Raw genomic sequence first — 21,845 nt, 5'->3', positions numbered from 1 at the left:
CAAAAAATAAGGACCATCTGGTCTGACGAGGGTTGAGTCTCTGGGCAGACTGGAGATAGGCCAGATTCTTGTCGTCCGAGAAGATGACAAAGGGATGAACAGCTTCTTCCAGGAGGTGACGCCATTCCGCCAAGGCCAACTTGATGGCCAGGAGTTCCCGGTCGCCGATCGAGTAGTTACACTCGGATGGAGAGAAGGCCTTCGAGAAGAAGCCACAAGGATGCAGGCGACCGGAGGCGGTTCTCTGGGACAATACTGCCCCGGCACCTGTCGACGAAGCGTCCACCTCGAGTACAAAAGGTCGATTGCTCTCAGGGCGGTGCAGGACCGGAGCCGTGGAGAAAGCCTGTTTTAGGGTCAGAAAGGCCTCTTCCGCCTCAGGAGTCCAATCTTTGGGGGTAGTCCCCTTATGGGTGAGAGCAGAAATAGGTCTTGTGATCGCGGAAAAGTGGGAGACAAATTGCCGGTAATAATTGGCGAATCCGAGAAATCGTTGTATCGCCTTTACTCCGACGGGGCGAGGCCATTTGTGAATGGCAGACAACTTCTCGGGGTCCATCCTCAGACCAGCGTCGGAGATAATGTATCCCAGAAACAGCAGAGAGGTCTGTTCAAAGAGACATTTCTCGATCTTTGCATACAGGATGTTTTCCCGAAGACGCTGTAGCACCAGGTGGACACTCTTTCTGTGGGACGAGAGGTCGGTCGAGAAGACAAGGATGTCGTCTAAGTACACGACCACACAGGAGTACAAGAGATCCCGGAAGATCTCATTGACGAACTCTTGAAACACTGCAGGAGCATTGCAAAGACCAAAGGGCATGACCAGGTACTCGTAATGGCTGTCTCGAGTGTTGAAAGCGGTCTTCCACTCGTCACCTGCACGGATGCGGACCAGATTATAGGCTCCTCTGAGGTCCAGCTTGGAGAAGACCCGAGCCCCTCTGAGACGGTCAAACAGCTCCAGAATGAGTGGAAGAGGGTACCTGTTCTGGATGGTAATCTCATTCAAGCCCCTATAGTCAATGCACGGCCGTAGAGTTCCATCCTTCTTTTTGACGAAGAAGAACCCGGCTCCCGCGGGCGAAGAGGATTTCCGTATAAAGCCTTTGGCGACGTTCTCTCGGACGTACTCGGACATGGCGGTGGTCTCTGCGGGAGACAAGGGGTAGATTCTGCCCCTTGGAGGGGTCGAACCGGGAGCAAGTTCAATTGGGCAGTCAGACGGCCGGTGTGGAGGAAGGACCTCCGCTTCCTTATCAAAAACATCGGCGTAAGAGCTGTAGGCTGGAGGAAGACCCGGAAGGTCTGGAGGCGACCGAGGAGTGGCCGCCAGGCGGACAGGAGTCAGACAGCGAACTTGGCACGAGTGCCCCCAGCGGAGTATCTCCCCAGAAGACCAGTCGAGAACAGGCTGATGAGTCCTTAACCATGGAAGACCGAGTAGAATGGCGTGAGAGAGCTTAGGCAAAACGTAGAAGGCTATCTTCTCTTGGTGTAAGGCTCCGACTTGCAACTCCACTTCTTCAGTGACCAAGGTGACGGTCACCTGTAGCGGTTTGCCATCCACTGCGGCAATCTGGATAGGGTTAGATAGATTAACCACGGGAATTTGGTATTTGTCCACCTCTTCAGGTCGAATGAAGTTACCTGCCGAACCCGAATCCACATAGGCCACCTCGGAACCACGTCTCTCTCCCGAAACCAAAAGCACAGAAATCGTAAGAGGTTGAGAGGGATCATCATCACCTAGGGAGGCCTCTCTTACCTGACCTAGGTGGAGAAGTTTCCCTGTCTCTTAGGACAGGTGCGGACATAGTGTGACAAATCACCGCAATAGAGGCACAGACCTTGTGCCCGCCTCTCTCTCTGACACAACTCGGCCAACTTTAGGTGATCTATCTGCATGGATTCGACCGAGGAGGGAGAAGAGGACCCGGCCGAACAGGGACTGGCAGAACGGGTGAAAAGGGGAACTGGCCTGGTGGACCTCCTGTCTCTCGCTGACTCGCGAGCGTGCTCCTGGAAGCATAGGTCAATGCGGGTAGCCAGCGAGATAAGGTCCTCTAATGTGGACGGGGTATCTCGACCTGCGAGTTCATCTTTTATTCTGCCTGAAAGACCGCGCCAGAATGCCCCTACCAACTCGCGTTATTCCAGCCGAGCTCAGAGGAGACAGTGAGTGAGCGAATAGAGTACTGTCCGACCGTGAGAGAACCCTGATGTAAGCTAAAGAGTGACTCAGAGAGAGAGGCTAACCGACCCGGCTCATTGAAGACCCTGCGAAAAGTATCCAAGAAAACCAGGAGACTCAAGACTACAGGGTCGTCACGTTCCCAGAGGGGATTCAACCAAGACAGGGCCTCCCCCTCCAGATGGGACATGATGAAGGCCACCTTGGCCCGATCAGAGGGATATTGCTGCGGCAACCATTCAAAGTGGAGGCTACACTGATTTAAGAACCCCCTACAGAGCTTGGGATCCCCGGTGAAATGAGGCGGTTTGGCAAGGCGGGGTGTCGGGAGAGCTGTAGACGAGGAGGGAGGAGTCGGGGCTGCGGTAGCAGCCTGGAGGGCCGACAAGTGACTGTCAAAGGAGGCCATGTAAGACAAAATGTGGGCTTGAGTATCTTGTTGCTGACCCAGCTCCTGTTGGAGACTGGCCAGTTGAGTGGCATTTCCAGGATCGGTCACCTGCAGGGCCGACAAACGGGTGTCCATAGACTTCATGATCAACATACTGCATCCCTGATTCTCCCGCAGGAAGAGCAACTCTTTCTGAGTAGCAGCAGTAGTACCGTCGGTGTCCATGGCCTGATCGTACTGTTTGCGTGGGTGATCAGGAGCCGGAATATTCAGGAGTGGACCCTCTGGACCGTGGCACCGACCGAGGGGCCCCGAGCGAGCTGCCAGGTGGAACTGACCCCTATACAGGGACCGTTAGGAGCAGGCCCAGGGGTTCGAGTACCACGGTAGCCGGTACCGAGAGGGGCGGCTCAGGATGGATTGGAGTAGGACAGTGGGACTGAAGTGTAGATGACAGAACAGGGCTGGCACACAGGATACAGGAATGGAGTAAGACTATAGACTGGAACGTGGAGGAACTGAAGTGTAGATGACAGGACAGAGTTGGAATACAGGAGACAGGAATAAAGGAGGACGGAAGAACTGGAGCAGGATGGAACTGGAACACCGGAGGCAGGACTGGAGTAGGACGGCAGGACTGGAACAGAATGGAACAGGAACACCGGAGGCAGGACTGGAACAGGATGGATCAGGAACACCGGAGGCAGGACTGGAGTAAACAGGAACACTGGAGCAGGACTGAGAATAACTGTTAGCAAACATGGAAGACAGGCTGAGAGGCTGCTGCAGGAAACACTGAGGACGGCACCAAGAGACTGTAGAGAGCACAGGAGGAAGCAGGGCCCAGTGTGCAAGGTAACACAATGATCAGGCGTCCCCCTCAGGGGGAAGCGGCCTGATATAGCCCCGTCTGGTCTGCCATTGGTCAGACGGTGCTTCCGGGTCAGTGCACAGCCAGAGCACAAGAAGCAGCAGGGAGGCGCGGCTGCGGCCTATGGCGCATTGCATGCAGGGATGGCATCGGCCGCGAGCCCGTCAGAGGTGACCGCTGTGGCCGTCGGGTGGAGAGAGGCTGCGGCGTGGGAGCGGAGGTCGGCTGCGGCGTGGGAGCGGAGGCCGGGTGAGTATGACGGAGCGGTGTAACACTGTGATCCCAAAATATCTAGAAGGTGTCCGGAACCTGAGGACTTCCCCTGTGGTCTAGGGAACAAAACTCTTTCACACTCCTGTTCTGACTATCTGCAAATAGGTTTATGTCCGAGAGACCCCACATACAATCAGGTTTCAGACTGACTGTTTCAACACTCACTCTCCTTGGCTTAACTGGTTTTGGCTCAAAAAATCTGCTCTGCACTTTTATTTTTCTTTTATGTGGAGGGCTGTCGGTAAAAGGAGATGGTCCTCTGGTACCGGAAAAACACGCCGTTATACTTCCATCAAGGACCTGGACCTGATTCCCCCTAATGATTTCGATAAGCCACCACTACTTGATTGTCAGAAAAAGCCGTTACATAGTGGCCCTGAAGCGGGAATAAGAGTTGACCTAGAGCCTAGAGTCTGTACTACTACTAATAGCTCTTTCACGTTCGATGCAACTAGTATCTGGTCTCCTATCTAAACCCCTTGGACTATGATATCCTTTTTTCCCAAGTTACTCCCCTAACTAGCTTCTATATTTTTAGCCACCAACCGAGGGAATGTGTGGTCTCTGGAGACAGTGTAATTTGCCCTTCCAGATACCCTTGCATGGAATCTTGTTCCTTAGGATGTCCCATTGTAGTTCCCTGGTGTGAAACTGGGCCCACATTGATGTGAGGGAAACGTACCACCCTTTTATTCTGTCCTTGAAGGGCGTGAGTGAGAGAAAAACAGGGATTCTACCACAACTGCACTAAGCAGCCCAGTAAGTGATACATCTCTGAAATCAGGGTCTCTGCCACACCAGCATGCTGCTCTCAAATTCCATAGCAAAAACCTGATGACAGATTCCCTTTAATAATATTGCTTTAATATATAGCTTTATTTCTAAATGTGTCAGTGCATAGATGTCCTTTGTCTCATTTTGGGCCACAGATTAATGTTCAATTATATTAACTATGTCAATAGTTGTTGTGACTGATCAGCATCTTGGCTCCTTATGCTTACTATATGCCTACTGTTATCACTGGTGTCAATGATGCTTTACGTCTATGTGTTAAACATCAAACTTGGTTTTCTATATAATTTCTCATTTTTATTTGTTTTCATACTCATAATAATTGACCATTAAAACTACACATGCACAATCTTGTTGTATTCATGATACACACCCATTTGTAGAAAATATGAAAAAACAAGACTTTGGTCTATACCTGGGAATTAATAGTGTCTGTCTTATTATTTTCTCTGTGTATTGGCTTTGTCTGCAGTAAATATGGCAGGAAGCATTTCTGATTCACTTCTCAGCATCTTCACTGAAAATGGTAAAAAAAAACAAAACAAAGTTGAGTAATCACTTATTAAAAAACAAACAGACTTCATTATTAAAAGGGATGTATTGACTATATTTTTTACTATTTAAATGCAGATACTGCACATGCTATACATATATTTATTTTGTAATTGTCTAATGGTAGATTTTACTAATTCCACATAATTATGATAATGTTGATCATGCCTCCGCTGCCATGATCAGGTTTACAGCAGCGACACAGACAATAAGAATTAATAGGCTGGAGAAGTCTGATTTCTATAGGAGAATTTTCTATCCATGCAGGACCTGTACTATGGTCATTGTCCAGGGAGGAGAGCTGTGACCATCACCTGCCACCTTTCATTGTAATATTGCCTGTAATGAGATTAAAGTGGTTGTTATACAGCAATAAAGGCGTCCTCAGGGGAGTGTGTATGCTGGCGGAGAAAGAGGAATAAGACATAACTACAAAAAACTTGTGTTAGATAGTCATCCAAACACAAGAACCACAATAGGTCCTGTGAGGAAGAAACATATCGGTTATCTTTTTAGGGACACGGTGCAGTATTAGGGTGTGTGCACATGTTGCGGATTCTGCTGCAGATCCGCAGCGGATTTGGCCCTGCGAATCCGCAGCAGTTTCTGCTGCGTTGTATAGTACCTTTATTTTCTATGGAAAATGAAAACCGCAGTGCACATGCTGCGGATTTTTACGCGTGGATTTGCTGCGGTTTTAAATCCGCAGCATGTCACTTCTTTGTGCGGATTCTGCAGCGGTTTGACACCTGCTCCATTGTAGAGGTGTGAAAGCGCAGATAAAACGCAGGTCTTTTGACCTGCGGATTTACCTGCGGATTTTGCGAAATCTGCGTGGAAAAATCCGCTGCAGAATCCGCAACGTATGCACATACCCTTACACTTGGGTATTGCCCTTGTGAGGGCAGGGGGCATGATAGGGAGAACTATGGTTATTCAGACATTTGTGCTGATGCGACCCCTCAAGTGACTCCATGAGTTACAACAACCTGTCTTCTGGATTGGGTGAGATAGCAACAATTTACTATTTACACAGGTATTGAAATTTCACTTTATAGCATCTAGGTTCTGGTTTGGTACACCTATTTATGTCCTTTGTCCTGTAAACCGGTGGTCTGCATAGGTTCTTGGCTATTATTGTGGGTATACCCCTATTTGTAAACGTTACTATTAAATTACATACGGTATATATTTTTTTACACTATTGTTTTTATTGAAAGTTTTACAAAACAAACAACCCATTCTAGGGGGATAGTCTATTACCAGTGCACAGATAGGAACGGTAATGCAATCAGTCATAGAACTCAAACATTAATAACTAACAAAAATCCAACTAACAAGGAATCATCATAAGGCTATGTGCACACGCTGCGGATTAGTCTGCGAATCCGCAGCAAAAACCACAGCGTGTGCACATAGCCTAAGGCAACACAGAAAAAGCCATCTTTTAGAGCCAACATGAGGGAATATATCCCTTTACTATATTCAGTTTACATTCTTTCCCACCAGTTATTAATATGGAGTTGACCTAAATTATTTTTTTAGATCATGTAAGATATATCCTATTATAGAAACAAATGGTTCTACGGTGTTTCTTAAATTTTCCTTTGGAGAACAACATTTCACAAACTTACCATTTCAAAAGAAATTTGCCTGCTCATGTCTCTTTATGGCATTGCTTTTTTTTTTTTTTTCCAAAATCATTTTTATTAAATTTTCAAGTTTTTCATACAGTTGAACATTTCTGTAAACTTACATATTATCTCACAGATAAAGGCAGTATGTGATCAAATCCCCATAATAACAAACCCCCCAACATAATGAAGAAATTAAAATCATGTTTGCGCGCAGCCCAGGTCCCCCCTCCTCATTTCAGGCATGTGTTCATTCACATAGTTTCAGACCTTCAGATTCCCCAACGTTTCCCCTATGCTCTCGAGTAAATACCAGTTCGAGCGTATAAATGGGTTCATTACCTATATCCTTTCGTCTTTTGTCATTTTGTTCTCAATAAACCTCCTCCATTTTCCCATGAATTTAGCTGTTTCCCTGTCTTTGTTTCTCATCGCCTCTCTTTTATCAATGTCCAATGCTTTTTTAAGGCCCAGTATCATATCTTTTCCGCCTGGGAGTGTCTGCGTTAGCCAGTTCCTCAGGATTAATCGTTTGGCCAGTAATGCTATAACATGAAATAATTTAGGAACACTCTCTTCCCTCCCTCTATTTCCCGTATGGTGCTGTATCCAACATATGGGTTCAAGTTTCACCTTAACCCCACAAATTTCCTCGGTGAGCTTCTGTACCATCGCCCAAAAATTCTGTGTATATTGACAGTGCCACATCCCATGGATCATGTCAGTTCTCTCTTTCTGACATTTAGGGCATTTCTCTCTTCTTTTTGGGCAATTTGCTGAAGGAGGAATGTTAAAACCAAGCACTAGGCCGTGCATAATTCGAAAGTGGCTGTCTCTCCATTTTTCGGAGATGATGTGTTTCCTTACTCTTTCCCAGCCCTCCAAGACACATTCCATCACGTCCTCTGAGTGTAATTCTCGAGTCCAACAGCTAAACATTTTGTCTGACCCTGATGGTAACAGGATTTCCCTTGCATAACTATATATTTTTGAGATATTCACATCTTGTATGTCCCATTTGGTCATTGTGTCAAATTCGTTAGTCCCTATTTCTTTGGTCACCTCCCGAAGTTTTCCCATAATGTGAAATTTCACTTGGTTATATTGGAGGATTTGAGACTCTTTGAGACTAAATTTCTCTATTACCTCTGCCCCCTTCAACCACCTGCCTTCCGCCTCATGTAACAGGTCACCCACGTTTCTCACCCCCTTCCTCTTCCACTCCTCAAACAAAGCATTCTCACGTCCTAACTTGAAATCTGTGTGTGCCCATATGTTCAGGTGTTTGGAAATTGACCAAGACAATTTGAATTTCTTCCTCAACGCCTTCCAGATCATGAGAGTGTCTCTAAAAATCAGTGAGTGTTTAACTTCGCTCGGCACCCCACTCAAGGAAGCGTGCAGTAGCGAAACTTTATCCCACGGTTTGCACAGTTGGGATTCCAGAGCGTTATCTGAATACCTCAATGTGCCCTTTATCCAATCAATTATATGGCGTGTCAGACAAGCCAAATTATAACCACGCACATGGGGTAGACCTACCCCCCCCTCTATCTTTATGACCCATCAATATTCTGGCGTGTAGTCTCGGCTTTTTGCCCCCCCAAATAAACTTTGAGAAAGCCCTGTTAATTCTGTTACAATCTACATGTTTGATCAGAAGGGGTATGGTTTGCATGGGATATAACAGTCTGGCAAAACTCACCATTTTCAAGAGATGGCATCTCTCCAAGAACGACAGCGGTAGCCCTTTCCACCTCTCCAATTCTTTTTCAATTTTGTCTATGAGGGGTCTATAATTCAGCGCATATATCTGACCTGGGGATCTCCCAATTTGTATGCCCAAATACTTTAGTGAGGATTTTATTATCGGGATCCCTACGAAGTTATCTCTTCCCTGACTTTCTTTCTCTTCCCTTAACATCAATATTTCACATTTTGCCCTGTTTAATTTAAATCCAGAGAAAGCCCCAAATTTTTCGATTTCCCCTAATAGGCGTGGCAAATATTTTTTTGGGTTATTCATGTATAGGATAATATCGTCAGTGAAAAGCGCAGACTTAACTATCATTGATCCTACTCTAATCCCCTCATGTGAATCTTGCGAGTTAAGGAACCTAGAGAGGGGTTCTATCGCTAGGTTGAATAACAATGGCGATAAAGGGCATCTCTGACGGGTTCCTTTATACAGTTTGAAAGCGTCAGACAAAAATCCCGGTGTATATACTTTGGCTTTGGGGTTTTTGTACAAGATCGTTAAATAGTCTCTGAATGGACCCACCATTCCCATTTTGTCCAGTACCATACCCAGCCACGGCCACCTCACATTGTCAAATGCTTTTTTTGCATCCAAAGTGACCATGGCTGGGCCGGCACGTGGATCTAATTTCCTAGCTCTAATTGCGTCTAGGATCAGAGTTTTTCTCACGTTCGTGACTGCCGATCGACCTTTGATAAAACCCGTCTGGTGATTTGTGATTATTTTTGGTAACAGCATCGCTAAGCGATCAGCAAGTATCTTAGATAATATCTTGATATCCTGATTAATCAGTGATATTGGCCGGTATCCCGAGGGTGAATCTTTATCATTAGAACCCCTTTTGGGAGCAGTTTGATATAAGCCGTGCTTTTTTCTACCTCCATAAAGTGCTTCAATTGAGCTTAGGGTGTGTGCACACGCTGCGGATTCTGCTGCGGTTCCGCAGCGGATTTGGCCGCTGCGGGTCCGCAGCAGTTTTTGCTGCGGTGTACAGTACCATTATTCCCTATGGGAATAAAAAACCGCAGCAAAAACTGCTGCGGACCCGCAGCGGCCAAATCCGCTGCGGGTCCGCAGCAGTTTTTGCTGTGGTGTACAGTACCATTATTCCCTATGGGAATAAAAACCCGCAGTGCAGACGGTGCGGATTTTTCCGCGTGGTTTTCCTGCGGTTTTGAAACCGCAGAAAGAATTGACTATTGACTATAGGGGCTTGAATGAAATTAGCATCAAGAACAGATACCCTCTTCCACTCATTCCGGAGCTGTTTGACCGTCTCAGAGGGGCTCGGGTCTTCTCCAAGCTGGACCTCAGAGGAGCCTATAATCTGGTCCGTATCCGTGCAGGTGACGAGTGGAAGACCGCTTTCAACACTCGAGACGGCCATTACGAGTACCTGGTCATGCCCTTTGGTCTTTGCAATGCTCCTGCGGTGTTTCAAGAGTTCGTCAATGAGATCTTCCGGGATCTCTTGTACTCCTGTGTGGTCGTGTACTTAGACGACATCCTCGTCTTCTCGCCGGACCTCTCGTCTTACAGAAAGAGTGTCTGCCTGGTGCTACAGCATCTTCAGGAGAACCACCTGTATGCGAAGATCGAGAAATGTCTCTTCGAACAGACCTCTCTGCCGTTTCTGGGATACATTATCTCCGACGCTGGTCTAAGGGTGGACCCCGAGAAGTTGTCTGCCATTCTCAAATGGCCTCGCCCCGTTGGAGTAAAGGCAATACAGCGATTTCTCGGATTCTCCAATTATTACCGGCAATTTGTCTCCCACTTCTCCGCGATCACAAGACCTATTTCTGCTCTCACCTGTAAAGGGACTACCCCCAAAGATTGGACTCCTGAGGCGGAAGAGGCCTTTCCAACCCTAAAGCGGGCGTTCTCCACGGCTCCGGTCCTGTATCGCCCTGAGAGCAATCGACCTTTTGTACTCGAGGTGGACGCTTCCTCGACAGGTGCCGGGGCAGTACTGTCCCAGAGAACCGCCTCCGGTCGCCTGCACCCTTGTGGCTTCTTCTTGAAGGCCTTTTCTCCATCCGAGTGTAACTACTTGATCGGTGACTGGGAACTCCTGGCCATCAAGTTGGCCTTGGAGGAATGGTGTCACCTCCAGGAGGGAGCTGTCCATCAATTTGTCATCTTCTCGGACCACAAAAATCTGGCCTATCTCCAGTCTGTCCAGACACTCAACCGTCGTCAGGCCAGATGGTCCTTATTTTTCGCCCGATTTGACTTCGAGCTTCGTTTCCATCCTGGCAACAAGAATACCAAAGCCGACGCCCTGTCCAGGCTCTTCCAGCCACACGAAACCACGGAGGAACCTTCGCATATCATTGATCCCTCTAGGATCATCACAGTGGCTCCAGTGAACTGGCTTACTCCTCCTCCAGGCAAGACACTTGTGCCTGAGAACCTCAAGCGAAAGGTCCTTCTATGGGGGCACTCCTCCAAACTGGCCGGCCATGCTGGAACTAAGAAGACCCTTGACCTTATCACGCGTCACTACTGGTGGCCCATGCTTCGCCAAGATGTACTCGACTTTGTGGCTTCTTGTCCATCCTGTGCTAAAAACAAAGTGCCACGAAGACCTCCATCCGGCTTACAACGGGTACAACCCGACCCGTCAAGACCTTTTATCGTGGAGGTTGACGCCTCGGAAGTAGGGGTGGGGCAGTTTTGTCTCAGGGCCCTCCTACCCTTACTAATCTGAGGCCTTGCGCCTTCTTCTCTAAAAAATTTTCCTCTGCCGAGAGAAATTACAATGTCGGCAATGGAGAGTTGTTGGCGGTAAAGTTAGCTTTTGAAGAATGGAGGCATTTCCTGGAGGGGGTTATTCATCCCATTACAGTCATCACTGATCACAAAAATTTGGCCTATATCGAGTCCGCCAAGAGATTGACCCCCAGACAGGCTCGGTGGGTGCTTTTTTTTTCTCGATTTCAGTTTACCATCACATTCCGCCCAGGATCTAAAAACACCAAGGCTGATGCCTTATCCCGAAGCTTTGATTCGGTGTCTCCTCCAGAACCTCACTCCTCCATTCTTCAGCCAGGAGTAGTGGTGGCCGAAATCTCATCTGAGTTACAGAGAGAGATTTTGGAGGACCAGGCTCGGGCTCCGGGTGGTAAACCCCCGGGTAAATTGTTTGTACCGGAACGTTTCCATCTCGGACTTATGCAGGAATTTCACGATTCTATGTTGTGTGCTCACCCTGGGATTGCAGCTATCCGGGGGGCAATTACGAGGGGTTTCTGGTGGCCCTCTATGGTAACAGATATTAAAAAGTTTGTGACTGCATGTGGGGTGTGCGCTCGTACTAAAAAGTTCTCAGGTCCGGCCGGCCGGGGAGCTGGTGCCTTTGTCAATTTCAGATAGACCATGGACACATTTGTCCATGGATTTTATCACAAATCTTCCTCCTTCCAGAGGCAACTCGGTGATATGGGTGGTGGTGGATAGGTTTTCAAAACAAGCCCACTTTGTACCTCTCCCCGCCTTACCATCTGCTGAAACCCTGGCCCGCTTATTTATGCAGCATATATTTCGGTTTCATGGAGTGCCTATGAATGTGGTGTTTGACAGAGGGGTTTAGTTTGTAGCCAGGTTCTGGAGGGCTTTTTGCAAAAAGCTGGTGATTTTGTTGTCCTTCTCCTCTGCCTACCACCCAGAGTCTAATGGACAGACGGAGCGCATGAACCAATCGTTGGAGCAGTTTCTGAGATGCTTGGCCTCTTCCAGGCAGGAGGACTGGTGTGAGGTATTGCCCATGGCAGAGTTTGCATTCAACGGTCGTGTGAGACAATCTACTGGGAAGTCTCCCTTTCAGATCAACTATGGGTTTAACCCACATTTTGGAGAGTTTTCCCGCATGGATTCAGGTTGTCCTGGAGCTGAGAGTGCGACACAACGTCTTAGAATTCTTTGGAGGGAAGTTCAGAGGAATATTTTCAAGGCCCAGGAAAACTATAAGCGGTTTGCTGACAGGAAGAGGGGGTCAGGTCCAGCAATTGCAGTAGGGGAGAAGGTGTGGCTATCCACCCGCAATATCAAGCTTAAGATACCATCTATAAAGCTGGGCCCCAAGTTTATTGGCCCATACAAAGTTGTGGAGGTTGTTAACCCAGTAGCCTACCGACTGCAGCTGCCCACCTCCTTTAAAATTTCTGATGTCTTCCACAGGTCCCTGTTAAAGCCTGTGGGGACAGTGAGAGAGGATCCCTCATCAAATGCTCCGCCAGTGCTGGTAGAAGGGCAGCTGGAGTATGATGTAGGGCGCATTGTTGACTCCAGGTGGGTGCGCCGGAGACTCCAGTATCTGATACACTGGAAGGGGTACTCTCTGGAGGATCGGTCATGGGTTCTGGCCAGGTCGGTGCATACCGATCGTCTAGTGTGGGCTTTCCACGCCAGATACCCAGAAAAGCCTGGGGGTCCAGTGGCCCCCCGCTAAGAGGGGGGTACTGTCATGGTTTGAACAGGGTTCTTGCCCTGCACTCACAGGGTTAAGTGTTCGTGGCCTCTTTCTGGATCTGGGAGGAGTATTTATACTCACTCTTTACCTGGGTTCTCTGTCAGCTATACTGTTATTCTGGCTGTGTGTCTGACACCCCTGGTGTGCTTGTATATTGCATTGCTTGTTTGCTTCCCGTGTATGACCCGGTCCGTCCCCTCACTCTGTACTCCGTCTCTCGTTTTGGTACTATTGTCTTTTCCGGTTCTGACCTCCTGGCTTGGCTATCGTTACTCCGTTACAGTTTGTCCCTATTGTACTGTCTATTGCCTGTTCTGGTTTTCTGATCTATTGCTACGCCCCGACTATCCATTCTGTCTAACCCTTTGGTACTGTCGTACGATCTCGTGCTTTGACCTCGGCTTGATCTAGTTTCTGTCTCTGTCTATGCCCCTTGGTAACATTGTCCAGTAGTTACCTTTCTAGGAGTTTCCCTGCAGCTCCTAGCTCTGTGGAGCTTAGGCCACGCCCCCAGCAGTCACGTGCTTCAGGTCCTGTGAGCCTGGAGCATGCATCATCACCACTGCTGTCCCGCTCTGCAGGTATCTTTGTGCACAGTTTTTGTACTCAGGACACGCGCACTGGCTCAGTGAGCAATTGCAGTGCGGTGTTCCTGACACCTGTATAGGGGGTGGTTCCTCACAAGGTCAGCTCGCACTCGGTGGGTGGGTGCCACGACCCAGAGGGTCCACTCTAAAGAAAAAGTCGACTCAGCTGAAGCTGACTCGTCACAACAAGGCTACACGACACTGAGTAGGGAGGGAAACAGACAAGGACACGAACAGGTACAAGAAACAGACTTAGTACAGACTAGGACGGACATGGGAACAAAATCAAGACACGGGATTTAGGACTGAGTATGCAGCCCTCAGGGAGGCAGAACACAAGACACAATGAGCACAGAAACGGGTCTGGGAATGCAGCCTCCAGAGAGGCAGAAAACAGGACAGGACCTGGCATCTCAGCAGCAAGGTACAGACTGACAGAGTCTTTTGCTCAGGCATCTGCCTATGGGTGGAGATGCCTTAAGTACCCGATGCCTCTTGGCAATAGGTTGGGGCCAAATTAGAGGCGTGCACACTATCTCCATAAAACTCAGGAAGTGCCAACGCCGCCCCCCCTAAGCATACAGCTAGGAAGTATGCAGCAAGCAAGGATATTAGGCCCACAACATGGAGAGCAGGCAGAGGACATAACTCACAGCATGGCCAGGAGTGGTGAGGGAGATGGGAAGCCATGCAGTGATGCCGGCAGGGATGTTACAACAAGTCAGACAAGCGACAGCTTCTCCCTGACTGCCACCGTAGAGTGACAGGCCTCTCCCTATACAGGCATGTAGGCAGAGTCCTGTCACTATAGGGCAAAGGGCAGGGAGACGCTGATGGTGACCTGCCTGTGTGACTAATCTGATGCATGACTGGCCGGCTACTAAAAACACTGCAGTGTTTAAGAGTCAGACATAACTGGCTGAGAACATATGGCCAATGTCTGATCCATGCTGCCCGAGAATTGGGCAGTATGTATCAGCTGTCAGGTTCATTTTAAAAAGAACCTGTCACTTACTCAAAATAGTTAAACACCTTGTAAATTCCTGAGCCCTCCGATTTTGCCATTCTCTTCTGTTTTGAGCTGTGTCACTCAACATTTGTTTCATCTGGCATATGTAACATATTTGCTTGTAGTATAACTGGTTGCAACTTAAAAATTTTCTCTTTGGAGATGCGTCCTTTCATCCTTCCTGCCAATCACAGTTTGTCAGCTGCTCAAGCAGTCTATCAGACTCAGACGCTGCCTAGCTGTGATTGGCAACATCTGGGAAAGAGAGTTAAATGCACATACTCCCTCCAGACTGATAAGAAAGATGGACTGGAAGCAGAGATTTCACATATTGAGCTCCAAAAGCAACAAATGTGAATATCATTGTGTAATGCTGGTTGGCGTGTATGTGACGTCCCTGAGGCTCAGTCACCACAGAGGTACCGCACCTTCTCCTAAGGTGTGGTGCCCCACCATCCAGGTATGGTGGGAACTTCTTGTTAGGCGTCGGATTCCTGACTCTGCACAGCAGGAATCCAGAGCCAGACATCCAGCAGTCTCCCATTCTCCTCCAACCGCTCCGGGTGTTGCTCAGCAATCACGGCGAGCCAGGCATACTGCTCAGACTCGCTCTGACAGCCTGGATGTTGCTTCCACCTCTGGTGCAGCAATGGTAGCGCAACCTGCTCTGCAGGGAACCGCTCCAAAGGCTAAGTCCTCATACCGTGCTACTGGGCATGCCCGCAAAGTGACCTCTCACTGGAGAGCAGGGGTCACATGTTCAGGTCCTGTGTCGGATCTGATTGGTCCTTTGCAGGGTACTGGAAGGTCCCGGAAGCGCATGGCTATAAAAAGCCCGCATGGCGGCTCGGCCATGCGCTAGTGTAGCATATTATGCTGTGTATGTATGGTGATGGATGCATGGACTGGTGACTGACTTATTATGAAACCCCTTCCCTTGGATACTACAAATGGTGACTGTGTGTTGGGTTAGTCAGCTCCAGATTGTGGCAAGCGACACGCCACTGTGCTTTCCACGCCTACACTAGCGTCCGTCGGTGCCTGGTTCTCGGCGCCGACGCTTGCGGCTATAGTTGCCGCAGCGCTGCATTAACAGCAGCTATTGGTGTTCGCAGCTGCGACGCCACACGCCGGCTCCTGTGAGGTTAACAGGGCCAGCGTCTTTACATTTATTTCTGCCAAGTGACTCTGTGTCTGCACAGAGCCGCTCCTAGCGTTCGGGTGACGTTAACCCGTGCGCACTACTTCACCTTCTGGTGCATCTGCCATTACTCAGCAGCGGTCTTACCGTCTACTGCACGGTGGACCCCGGGCGGCGAACACATCTCCTATTATTTTATATCTGGTGCGTTCCGCCGACCATAACACTTCTGACCACGCTCCAACACTCACACCCCACACAACAGGGTAGTTCAGCAAAGCCACATTGCGGCTCTTGCTTAGAGTGTAGCAGAGCACCTTTGGTGGCTCCCTGCTTGGAACGTGAAACATGCTGGGAGGTGGGTGGAGTTAGAATACATAAAAGAGTGGGAAGATTTAGGATTGAGGTCAGTAGTCAGTCAGTCGGAGAGACTGAGTGAGGAAGTCACTCAGAGAGGAGTGAGGAAAGAATATCCCTGAGAGAGTATTGGAGGAAGGAGTGCTGCAGCAGGCCTGAGTGACCCGGGTCTGCTTGCACGGGAAAGGAAAGAAGGAGAAAGACACTGAACTGAAGCCTGAGCTTCCATAGGAAAGAAAGACAAGTACGGAACGTAGGAGAATAAGAGAACACAGAGGACGTGGGTTAGGAGAGAACCCTGCTTAGAAGTTCTAAGCGCAAGGCCGGGGCCCGGTCCCTGAGGTTGTATGGACACTAATGGTTCTGCAGCAGACACCGGTGGAGTAGTGGGCTGTAAATGCACTACTCCCATCTAAGACTTGGGGGCGCAACAGTAACACGGAGAGAGAGCCGGGACTCAGGAGTAAGGAGTCCCCGAAGCAGGCTACAGCTGTCTGCCGTACAAGTAGAGTTCTTGGGAACATCAGTTAGGAGGAACTCCAGTGTAACTCAGTACTAGGAGATCTTCACACTAAAAGGCGTTATAAAAGGAGAAGAGAGAAGGAAGATCCGGCACTGGAGACTTAATAAAATCCACGATAAGTTTTATTCACATAATTTCATGATAAAACCATAAAGGGGAAAACAGACCCCCCACGCCTGACGCGTTTCGAACCTTACACCAGGTTCTTCCTCAGAGACATGAAACAAAACAGTTCACAAAATGATTATAAACATTCCTAATCAGCAGAGGGACTCCACATATGTGTATAATCAAAGAGGCAGACAACTAAGCCCTCAAATCACTGGTGGAGTCACTCCCTTGCAAGAAGAAAGAAACAAAAAAAAAAAAAAAAAAAAAGGAAAAGACCAATACAACAATGGACGAGACATAGAATAAATAAAAACATGTGCAATACACACGTATAAATGCATAAATACATAGCAACTATCAAATGACAAACAAAAAAAAAAAAAAAAAACCCAAAAAAAACAGCAAAAATCTCAGCACTCAATAGAAATACATAAGATCATTTCTATAATTTAGACCTTGCGGATATCGTGCATCAAGCGCAAGTATCAAGAAGGCTTCCCGACAGTGTAGTAAATGTTCCCAGTCACCCCCTCTGGGGGGTTTCAATACCCGTTCTATTCCCTTAACTTTAAGACTGCATAAGTTACCCTTGTGTATTTCAAGGAAATGTTTGGACAAGCCAGACACATTCCTACGACTGGACATAGACTCTGGATTAGAAGCGGTGATGTGCTCACTTAGTCTCCTCTTCAGGCTGCGTGTGGTACAGCCAATGTAATATAAACTGCACAATGTGCACTCTGCCATATACACTAAGTGTGTGGTGTTACAGTTCATGTAGGTTTTAATTTTGTAGGTTTGTTGTGTACTAAAATTAACAAATCTATCTGTAATATCCATATAGTGGCACAAACCACACAATTTTTCACCACACTTATAATTGCCCAAGTAATTTAACCACGTAGGTTTAGTGCAATCAGACAAATACAATGAGGGGGACAAAAAATGACTCAAATTTTTAGCTCTCTTTGGAACACACCTATGTCCACCAGCCAATATCTGCGATAAGACTGGATCTTGATGCAGTAAGGGAAGATGTTTATTTATGATTTTAATAACACCCTTGTAATCTGAACTGAAAGCGGTAGAAAAAGTGGGAATATTTTTATTTTGATTAGTGTGTACCATGTCATTCTGCAATAAACTACTCCTAGTTTTGTTATCCACTTTCTTAATAGCCCTGTTTAACATCCAGTTCTTATAACCCCTTTTTGATAGCCTGGTGCAAATTTTTCGACGCTCGGACTCATAAAGAGCGTCATTAGAGCATGATCTTTTGGCACGGATTAATTCACCCAACGGTAAATTTCGTATCACATGTGGCGGGTGACAACTATCCGCATGCAATATGGCATTACCACTGGTATCTTTTCTATATAGGGAAGTATTTATATTCCCCGTTTTGACATCTCCCATAATTTTAACATCCAGATATGTGGCACAAATGCCATGTATTTCGTGGGTGAATTTAATATTCAAAGAATTAGTCTCAATATACTCAAAAAACTTAAGCATGCCAGGAGAGGGAGATACATCACAACGATCAAACCACAATAGGATCACGTCATCAATGTATCTCCCCCACCACAATACATTGTCTAAATAGGGATTATCCATAGTATATATATATATTTGTTCTCCCAAAAGGACATATATAAGTTGGCCAGAGTAGGAGAGAATTTTGACCCCATCGGGCAGCCACACACCTGAAGATAGTACTTAGTGTCAAATTTGAAAAAATTGGTGTTCAAAAGATGTTGTAACGCCATAATGATAAATTTTTTAAGATCAGAACTGAAATTACTTTCTTCAGTCAAAATGGTGGAAACAGCAGATAATGCCAAATCATGAGGTATACATGAATATAGAGCAACAACATCACATGTTATCCATGTGTGGCGAGGCCCCCATGCAACCTCCTGAAGTGCCTGCAGAAGCTGTTTGGTGTCTCTAATGTGACCTGGTGTTTTCAACACCAAAGGTTGTAATTTTCTGTCTATCCACTCGGAGAGTTTTTCATTAACCCCTCCAATATCGGCCACTATGGGCCTGAAAGGTGGAGGAAACACGCCTTTATGAATTTTGGGTAAGGCGTGAAATACAGGACACACTGGTTTATCCACATATAAAAAATCAGCCATGCGCTTGTTCAATACTCCCAAAGCAAGACCCTCCTGCAAAATCACAGATAAACCCTGCTGAATACAGCTTGTAGGATCATTGTTGAGAGGATGATATGTATTAATATCAGATAACATGGATAAAATTTCATTGCGATATAGTAGTGAGTCTAGAATCACCACTGACCCCCTTTGTCTGATTGGCGGACTACTATATGTTGGTTCTTACTTAGTAAATGAAGCGCATGCTGCTCAATTGCAGATAAATTCATACAAGACTGCACATCTGAATCCAACAGAGATTTAACATCACGTTCTATTGCCCTCTGGAAAGTATCCATAATGGGCACTCTAGATATCAGGGGATAAAAAGTGGGGTTAGATATCTGTACATTTGTGTCACATTGTACTGCTGTATGTTGATTTGTGTTCTCCAAACTAGACAACATGTCAAACAAAATTTGATCTCTAACAGGAGCAGCAAGTGGCAACAAATCAACATTGTTTGAACTCAAGGATGATATATCAGAAAATTGATTACCAATACCAGAATCAGGAGTAAAGAAATGTCTCTTAACTGTTAATAATCGCACGAATCGGAACGTAGGAGAATAAGAGAACACAGAGGACGTGGGTTAGGAGAGAACCCTGCTTAGAAGTTCTAAGCGCAAGGCCGGGGCCCGGTCCCTGAGGTTGTATGGACACTAATACCGGAGAGAGAGCCGGGACTCAGGAGTAAGGAGTCCCCGAAGCAGGCTACAGCTGTCTGCCGTACAAGTAGAGTTCTTGGGAACATCAGTTAGGAGGACGTTCAGAAAGGCACATGTTGGCGGAGCGTTGGAAGGGAGCTTTCCATCTTGCCTGGAGGTTGGCTGAGTCCCTGACCCGGAGGACATGGCACGGAGGCCGGTACCTGTGTGTGTACTACAGACTGTGAGTAAAGCTTTGGATCTACAAGCCCTGGTGTCCTCCATTGATTCTTGCGCCAACACACTCAGCACCGCTACATCTGGGTACCAGCTTCTACACCGCCTGCGCCTCTCATCTTCCCTTACATCTGCACTGCCCTGGGGCTACAGCTCTACCTGTGGGGAGCTTCACCATCTTAGCTGCAACCCATCACCAGCCCCAGAGGATCTGCAAGCAGCGTCGGCCTAACATCTCACTTGCCGAACACCACAGGTGGCGTCACAAACTATTCCACCATACACAATTTCCCCATTACTTGGGCGCCCAGGGCCACGGTCCGGGTCACTGTTGCTGTGACACATCCCACTGATACCGGCCCGGTACCGAGTACCCCACAGCCCTGGGAGGGCGACCCAAATTGGCGTCACGAACAGGATGACGAGACCCGATGCCATCGGGTTCTGTGCGCCTAAAACTTTTTTGTGCAGAAGACCCAATTTAATAGACTGTGAAATGAACATTAAAAATGGCCGCTGGCGCGGAGAAGAAGGGCGTGACGATATTGGAGGTCCTAGGAAAAGACCGCGAACAGTCTTGGGCCTCCCCTGCCTGAATTACTATGTGATAGCAGCATGGCCCACCCCCCGAGGGGTTCGTATACTGGCTTGGTATGGAGCCGCTGGAAGAAGACGCTGCCCCAAGAAGGAGGGGCAGAAGCCAGTGGCGGGAAAGGGGCCGAGGCAGGAAGAAGAACGCCAGAACGCCATTTTGGAAGAAGACGGGAGGAGGCCTGCGGAGCGCAGGGAGGTTAAGCTGAGTCCCCCTGGTGCCATGGCTGAAGGCTCCAACCCAGTATCGGAGATGAACCGCTGGCAGCTAGAGGAGGAGATTGCCCGGCTGACCCAATGTTTGCAACTGAGGCAGGAGGCCTTGTGGAGGCTGAACTGGCAGCACTCCCAGGAGGGACCTACACCTGTGGTAACCGCCACTGCTGCATCGGAGCTTCCCCAGGCAGATTCCACGGAGCCTGCCGTCGCCATCACACCGCCGGCAGCATCCGGAGCCCCCTCGCTGCCGCCACCGGTAGAATTGTATGAGGTCCCGGGAGCTGAAGCAGAGGAAGAGAAGCCCCCGTCCGGACCTGACGCGGCTGCGCAGGTCCCTACAGAGACCCCCGTGGACCCGGAGCCGCCGTTAGCTCCACCGCCATCCCCGTTGACGCACCGAGCGGCGTCCACTGCCACCATACCTGCACCGGAGCAGAACCCGCACCGCCAGGAGGCACCAGGTATATACCCCGGCCCTCCTAATGGGTTACCCCCGAATTCACGTTGTCCGAGGCTGGCTTGTGGGAACTCGAAATGGGTGAGTTGGAAGAGTCGGCTGGGGTTGTGAAGATCTAGAGTTGTGGGTGTTACTAATCACCTAGGCAGGTTAACGATGCAACAAGTTTTATTTGTATCCATACAAGCATTTCAGTAAGTCCAGGTAGATGACCCCAATGTAATGCCCCCAGTCCACGGGATCAGCAACAAGTCACTAAAAATAGTCCATGGGATAATTCCTAGGGGAATATAGATCTCACGACCGAAGCCCGAGAAAACTTAGTTCCAAGTTCGATAGTCCATTCATGGGTTCCAGGAGCGGCCTTAACTCTGCTCCTTTCGCTTCAGATCCCCAGACACAACTGCACTCCCCCATCAAGTCTCTCAACTCTACTCCCAACCCCCTAACCAATGTACATTGAATTCACAGCCAGTGCAGTCTCCGGCCAGTCTGGAGTGGTGTGAACCCAAGTGGCTCCCCTGCCGAGAGAAAGAAAGGCACATATTCCCCCACCAGATAAGGTCATTGCATGTACATACAACATAAATTGAGGGAACTAGTCATCTGTGATGGGAAAGTATTTCAGTTCCTCACATTCCTCCCCCACTTTTCCAGCACGGCAAGTATTGGGCTCCAATTCATGAAATTGACTATCCTTCTTCTGACGACAATTACCAGAGTTCGTGGCTTCCTCAGTCTGTCTCGATAGTCCATCAGCATTGCCGTGGTCTCTCCCACACTGGCGGGAGGTTATTTGGCATGTCAAGGTCTTCTGATGCAGCGGGAATGAGTCCTTGGCTTCGGGTTGCGACACTGGTCCAG

General features: G+C 48.2%; 1 long non-coding RNA gene across 1 annotated transcript in view; it reads right to left on the bottom strand.

Moving 5' to 3' along the window:
- LOC141073611 (uncharacterized) overlaps nt 1–21,845 on the bottom strand; it is a 55,299-nt gene that overhangs the window by 23,630 nt on the left and 9,824 nt on the right. The window contains exon 3 of the long non-coding RNA XR_012227018.1: nt 4,937–5,038. This is a non-coding gene — a long non-coding RNA (uncharacterized lncRNA). The remainder of the gene's footprint in view (nt 1–4,936; nt 5,039–21,845) is intronic.

Source organism: Dendrobates tinctorius, unplaced genomic scaffold (assembly GCF_039654945.1).
Source record: "Dendrobates tinctorius isolate UK_male_01 unplaced genomic scaffold, ASM3965494v1 ptg000308l, whole genome shotgun sequence".
Classification (NCBI taxonomy): Eukaryota; Metazoa; Chordata; class Amphibia; order Anura; family Dendrobatidae; genus Dendrobates; species Dendrobates tinctorius.
The sequence above is the reverse complement of the archived record's forward strand: the minus strand, read 5'-3'. Positions and strand labels throughout refer to the sequence as shown.